We start from the raw sequence: 6,000 nt of genomic DNA on the forward strand, positions 1-6,000 counted from the left end.
GATGAGAGGAGCAGAACAGGAATTGTAATCAGATACTCACAGAACATTCTGAGTTGAAAGGGACACACAGGATCATCAAAGGAATGTTTGAGCATTTACAGAGACTGCAGAACTGTAAATTAAGTTGATCAGTGTCTCTGCTGGGAGCCTCCCAAAGGGCCCTCAGCCCTGCACAGCAGCAGCATCACCTTTGCAGGGCCCAGCAGGGCTCTCCTGAGCTGCCCTTGCCCAGCTGCACACAGAGCCTGCCCCAGCCAGGGCCCTGCACACAGGCAGGTTTCTGTAGGGCCCCAGCCAGGGCACACAGGCTGGGATGGGCTCTGTGAGCGCTGGCAGGGACAAGGCTCCTCTCAGGAGGGAATGTCCAGGCCCAGGGAGATGCTCAGGGAAGGAGAGGGGGCTGGAGAGAGCAGGGCTGGGGCAGGAGGGCACTGTTGGTGTGTGGGAGGTGCCGGGCACAGCTGGGCACGGGAACACTGTCCTGAGTGCCCGGCTGTCTCTGCCCTGCCCTCTCAGGCACAGCACCACAACATCTGCTCTTGGTTCTGCACTGCCCTGACATTGGCACTGTTATCTGCTGCTCTCAGGGAGGCTCTGGCATCTGCAGCAGCTGAGTCAGGCACTGCCCTTGGCGTTCCTGCGAGGCAGGGCTGTCCATGGGAATGGGGTGTCCAAGCTTCCCTGGCACCTGTGGGGCTGTGGGCAAAGCAGTCCATGGGAAAGGGGAATGAGCTGAGCCCCCTCCCTGAGATCCCATCATGGGCACAGCCAGGGATCTCCTTGCTGTGCCCTGCCAGGCTCTGAGCTGCCCTCCTGGGTGTCCTCATGCACAGGCCTGGCTGTTCTTGGCACACTCAGCCAGCACAACTGGAGCTCAGGCAGGGACCTGGGTGAAGGTTTTCCCAGAGCAGGAACAAGGCTGGGTGAGTCCCAGCAGGACAATCTGCAGGGAAATGGCCAGGTTTGGCTCCATGCAGCCTCTCCTGACTTGTCACTGTTCTTTCTCCATGAACAGCTCCCAATGGCCAGCCAGGGCAAATGTCGAACAGCAGCTCCATCAGGCACTTCCTCCTGCTGGCATTGGCAGACACGCGGCAGCTGCAGCTCCTGCACTTCTGCCTCTTGCTGGGCATCTCCCTGGCTGCCCTCCTGGGCAACGGCCTCATCATCAGCGCCGTAGCCTGCGGCCACCACCTGCACACGCCCATGTTCTTCTTCCTGCTCAACCTGGCCCTCTCTGACCTGGGCTCCATCTGCACCACTGTCCCCAAAGCCATGCACAATTCCCTCTGGGACACCAGCAACATCTCCTACACTGGATGTGCTGCTCAGCTCTTTTTCTTTCTCTTCTTCATCTCAGCAGAGTATTTCCTCCTGACCGTGATGTGCTACGACCGCTACGTGTCCATCTGCAAACCCCTGCACTACGGGACCCTCCTGGGCAGCAGAGCTTGTGCCCACATGGCAGCAGCTGCCTGGGCCAGTGCCTTTCTCACTGCTCTCATGCACACAGCCAATACATTTTCCCTGCCCCTGTGCCATGGCAATGCCCTGGGCCAGTTCTTCTGTGAAATCCCACAGATCCTCAAGCTCTCCTGCTCCAAATCCTATCTCACGGAAGTGGGGCTCATTGTTGTTAGCTCCTATTTATCATTTGGTTGTTTTGTGTTCATTGTTTTCTCCTATGTGCAGATCTTCAGGGCTGTGCTGAGGATCCCCTCTGAGCAGGGGCGGCACAAAGCCTTTTCCACCTGCCTCCCTCACCTGGTCGTGGTCTCCCTGTTCATCAGCACTATTATCTTTGCTCACCTGAAGCCCCCCTCCATGTCCTCCCCATCCCTGGATCTGGCCCTGTCATTTCTGTACTCGGTGGTGCCTCCAGCCCTGAACCCCCTCATCTACAGCCTGAGGAACCAGGAGCTCAAGGCTGCAGTGAGGAGACTGATGACTGGATGCTTTCAGAAACATTAAACTGCTGGCCAATTTCTGCAAATTACTTGTAATAAAACTAGTTTTTGATACTTCTTGTGTGTTTCATTTTGGAGATTTCTTTCCTTTGTTTTAGTTTTTTCATATTGTCAACAAAGAAATGTCAATATTTGTGCCATTTCTCATTTTGTTTCTCTCCACCTTCCCTGTGGCCACAGACTGTGTCAATGAGGGGCTGCGCTCTTGGTGTATTTAAAGGAACTAAAGGATCTGCCAGCAGAGTTTTCTGCAGAGATGCCCTTTTGTTGCCCTCTCTGGAGCTGCTGCAGCAATGTCTGTGTGCAGAGCTGGGGCAGATCAGTGCTGGCACAGCAGCTCTGCTCCTGCTGGCCACACCATTCCTGATCCAGGCCAGGAGCCATTGGCCTTCTTGGCCACCTGGGCACACTGCTGCCTCATGTCCAGCCTGCTGTCCATCAGTCCCTGCAGGTCCCTTTCTGCCTGGCTGCTCTCCAGACACTCTGTCCCAAGCCTGTAGCACTGGGGCCAAATATCAGGGTCTGACACTTGGATTTGTTAAACCTCACCTTGTTTGATTCATCCTCTGGATCCAGCCTGTCAAGTCACTGTGCAGACCACTCCTATGTTCTCTCAGGTCAAAACTCACATCCAGCTGTGTGACATCTGCAAAGAAGTCCTTGGTTCCAAGGGGCCCCTCAGTGTCACAATGGCCTCTTGGTCACACCAGGCCCTGCACTGTCACACTGGTCTCCTTGGTTTCATGAGACCATGCAGATCAACAATGTTCTCCTTGGTTCCATGGGGCTTCACAGTGTCACAATGTTCTCATTGGTGCTGCAGTTTCACAGTGGCTCCTTGGTTCCATGGGGCCCCAGGGTGTCACAATGGCGCCATGGCCACATGAGGTCCCACACTGTCACCATGGTCTCTGTGGTTCCACAAGTCCCCTCAGTGTCACAATGGACTCCTTGTTTCCACAAGGCCACACAGTGTCACAGCATTATTCCAGATTCCTTGAGGCCCCATCGTGTCACTGTGGCCCCTTGGTTACACAGGATCCTGCAGTGTCACAATGTCCCCTTGGTGCCATGAGGCCCCGCAGTGTCAGAACGGCCCCTTGGTTCCACTGGGCCCTGTAGTCTCCCAATGGTCTCCTTGGTTTTGCAGTGTCAAAATGGTGAAACCCCTTGGTTACACGAGGCCCTGCAGTGTCACAATGGCCTCTGTGGTTCCACAAGGGCCCAGAGTGTCACGGGGCACTCCCTGGTTCCATTTGGCCCCACAGCACCACCATGGACCCCTGGTTCTGTGGGGCTGCACGGTGTCACCATGGTCCTCTTAGTTCCACGAGGCCCTGCAGTGTCACAATGGCCCCCGAGTGTCCCAATCATCAGAGAATGACAGAATCAAATAGGCTGGAAAAGACCTTTGGATCATCAAGTCCAAGCAATGCCCCAATACTGCCTTGTCACCCAGACCATGCCACTGAATGCCACTGGAGAGGGACAGTGACTCTGCCACCTCTCCCCTGGCCAGCCCATTCCAGTTCCCACTCACCCTTTCTGTGAAGAACTCCTTCCTATTGTCCAGCCTGAGCCTCCCCTGTTGTAGGGGATTATCCTGCCCTGGGCAGGAAAGATGTCTGGCAGCTGGAGCAGGGTCTGGGAAGGGCCTCCAAGGTGGGGCTGGAGCCCTTGGGCTGTGAGCAGAGGCTGAGGGAGCTGGGCTTGTCCAGCCCAGAGCAGGGAAGGCTGAGGGGCTCCTCATCCCAGCCTGGCAGTGCCAGCGAGGAGGGGATGGAGAACACAGAGCCAGGCTCTTCACCGGGGGCCTGGTGGGAGACAAAAGCCACTGGGTGGAAGGGGAAAGAGGGGAGATCAGCCAGGACCAGAGGAGATGAAATGAGTCAGGCTGGTTTCAGCATTTCCTCAGCACTAGAGCAGCCTGACCTCCCTTCTCCATCCACCACATACAGCTTTGCAAATCAGGAATTGTTCGAGCTGTTTTGCCCCCACTCCAAGATGAGCATCCTGATACAAGAACTTAATTGTGTTTCTATCTATCACAGAACCACATTTGTCTGAAATTAATTTTAGTATGGAAATCACTTGTGGATGGTGGACTCATCAGATGCTTCTGGGATGTTGCAGATAGCTCAGAGAAGAGTGTGATTGTTATTAAATTGTGTCCTGTTCAACTGGGGTCTCTAGGCCATGTGGAGAAACTTTCTGTGCCTCTGAGTCTCAGCAGTTCCTGACCCCCAAAGGACACAAACCTGATGAGTTGTGGTTCCTGCTCCAGTGGTGGTACATGCACCTCCCTCCATCCCCAGAGCAGAGCTCCCTTGTCCCAGAGAGTCCCTGACAATGCAGGGATGAAGGAAACAGGACAGGCTGGATGGATCAGGGGCAGGGCATGGCTGGGATTTGGGGTGGTTGTGAGCCCAGGGCAGGACCTGGCCCTTGGCCTTGGTGAACCTCATCTCATTGTCCTGGGCCTGTCCAGATCCCTCTGCAGAGCTTCCTGCCCTCCAGCACAGCCACACTCCCACCCAGCTTGGGCTCACCTGGGAACTGACTGAGAGTATCCTCAATGGCCTCGTCCAGATGAGCAATAAAGAGACTGAACTGACTTGGCCCCAGTCCTGAGCCCTGGGGACGCCCCGGGATGTGACTCCATTCCTCAGCTTCTCTGAGTGCCAGGGGCTGGATGAGGGAAATGGTGGGGTGTGGGTAGGGACAAAGTGTGATTGTCTGCCATGAAGGGTCTTGATTTTCATATCTGTAAACTGCATTAGGAGGTGCAGGGGGTCCATGTCAATTGGACATGGCTGATATCTATCTATAATTAGGAAAAGAAAACTGAAAAGGACAAAAGAGTTCTCTCTGTATTGTTTTCAATATAGTATATTCACTTTGAATACACTTCTGAAATCTGACTAATTAGCCACAGAAGAATTGAAAACTTCAATTATTCCCAGGGGGTTGTCTTGTTCAGGTGTTTCGAATGAATATTTATGAGCTTTTCTCACTGAATTCCTGGAGTGAAGAGCTCAAGAAAGAAGAGGCCTCTGGAGTAATAAAATTCATCAGCAACCCCCAAGTGGCTGAGGATCCATCCCCATCAAAACAGCAATGAACAGCAATGGGCACAGCTTTGTGGCTGCCCCAGCTTTGGCATGGGCCCTGGGCCTGGAGCAGGAGCAGCTCTTGAGGGCCCCAAGGCTGGGGCTCTTGTGCTGCCCTGGGCAGATGGGATGGCAGCAGGGGCTGCAGAGCTCTCAGCACCTCAGGCCGAGGGGAGCAGGGCAGCCAGGGAGCCTCCTTTGGCCTTGGCCAAGCACCTTCCCCCATGGCCGGGGCTGAGTCCTGTGGCAGCTGCAGCTGCTGCTGTGCCCTTGGCAGGGGCTGAGGCCGTGGGGCCAGTGCCCAGAGCAGCCTGGCCTGAGCAGAGCTGTGGGGCCAGAGCCGGCTGGGCTGGGCTGGGCTCAGAGAGGCCCTTGGCAGAGCTTGCAGGGAGCTGGGCTGGGCTAAGAGACCCTGGCCCAGAAACCATCAGTGTTTATCTCAGCCTGGCTGAGCGTGCAGGGGCAGGACTCAGGCCAGGCCTTGTGGGGCAGGGCCAGCGCCTGTGCAAGGCATTGCAAACAGGCAAGTGGCCCAGAGAGGAGGCTGCTCTGTGCCCTTGGTGGCATGGACAGAGCAGGGAGGGGGCCCAGGACATTTGTCAGCGCCAGCCTCTGTGCCCATGCGTTGGCAGCCCTGGCTGCTGAGCCCAGCTTTGGCCTGGGCTGAGTTTGGCTGTGGCCCAGCTCCATCCTCCTGCGGGGCTCAGGGCCTGTTCCCGGCTATGGCCAGCCCTGGCTGCCTCTCTGCTGGCCCAGAGGCTGGCAGGGCCCGGGGCAGGGCTGTCTGTGCAGCCCCACAGGTGCCAGGGCTCTGCAGGAGCTGGCAGAGGCTGCCCAGCAGGGAGGCCATGGGGCACAGAGCCCCAAGGCTGCTGTGGGCACCACGGCACAGGGGCCGTTCCCAGCCGCAATGCTCCTGGCCT

The sequence above is a fragment of the Agelaius phoeniceus genome, assembly GCF_051311805.1.
Source record: "Agelaius phoeniceus isolate bAgePho1 chromosome W unlocalized genomic scaffold, bAgePho1.hap1 SUPER_W_unloc_1, whole genome shotgun sequence".
NCBI classification, from domain to species: domain Eukaryota; kingdom Metazoa; phylum Chordata; class Aves; order Passeriformes; family Icteridae; genus Agelaius; species Agelaius phoeniceus.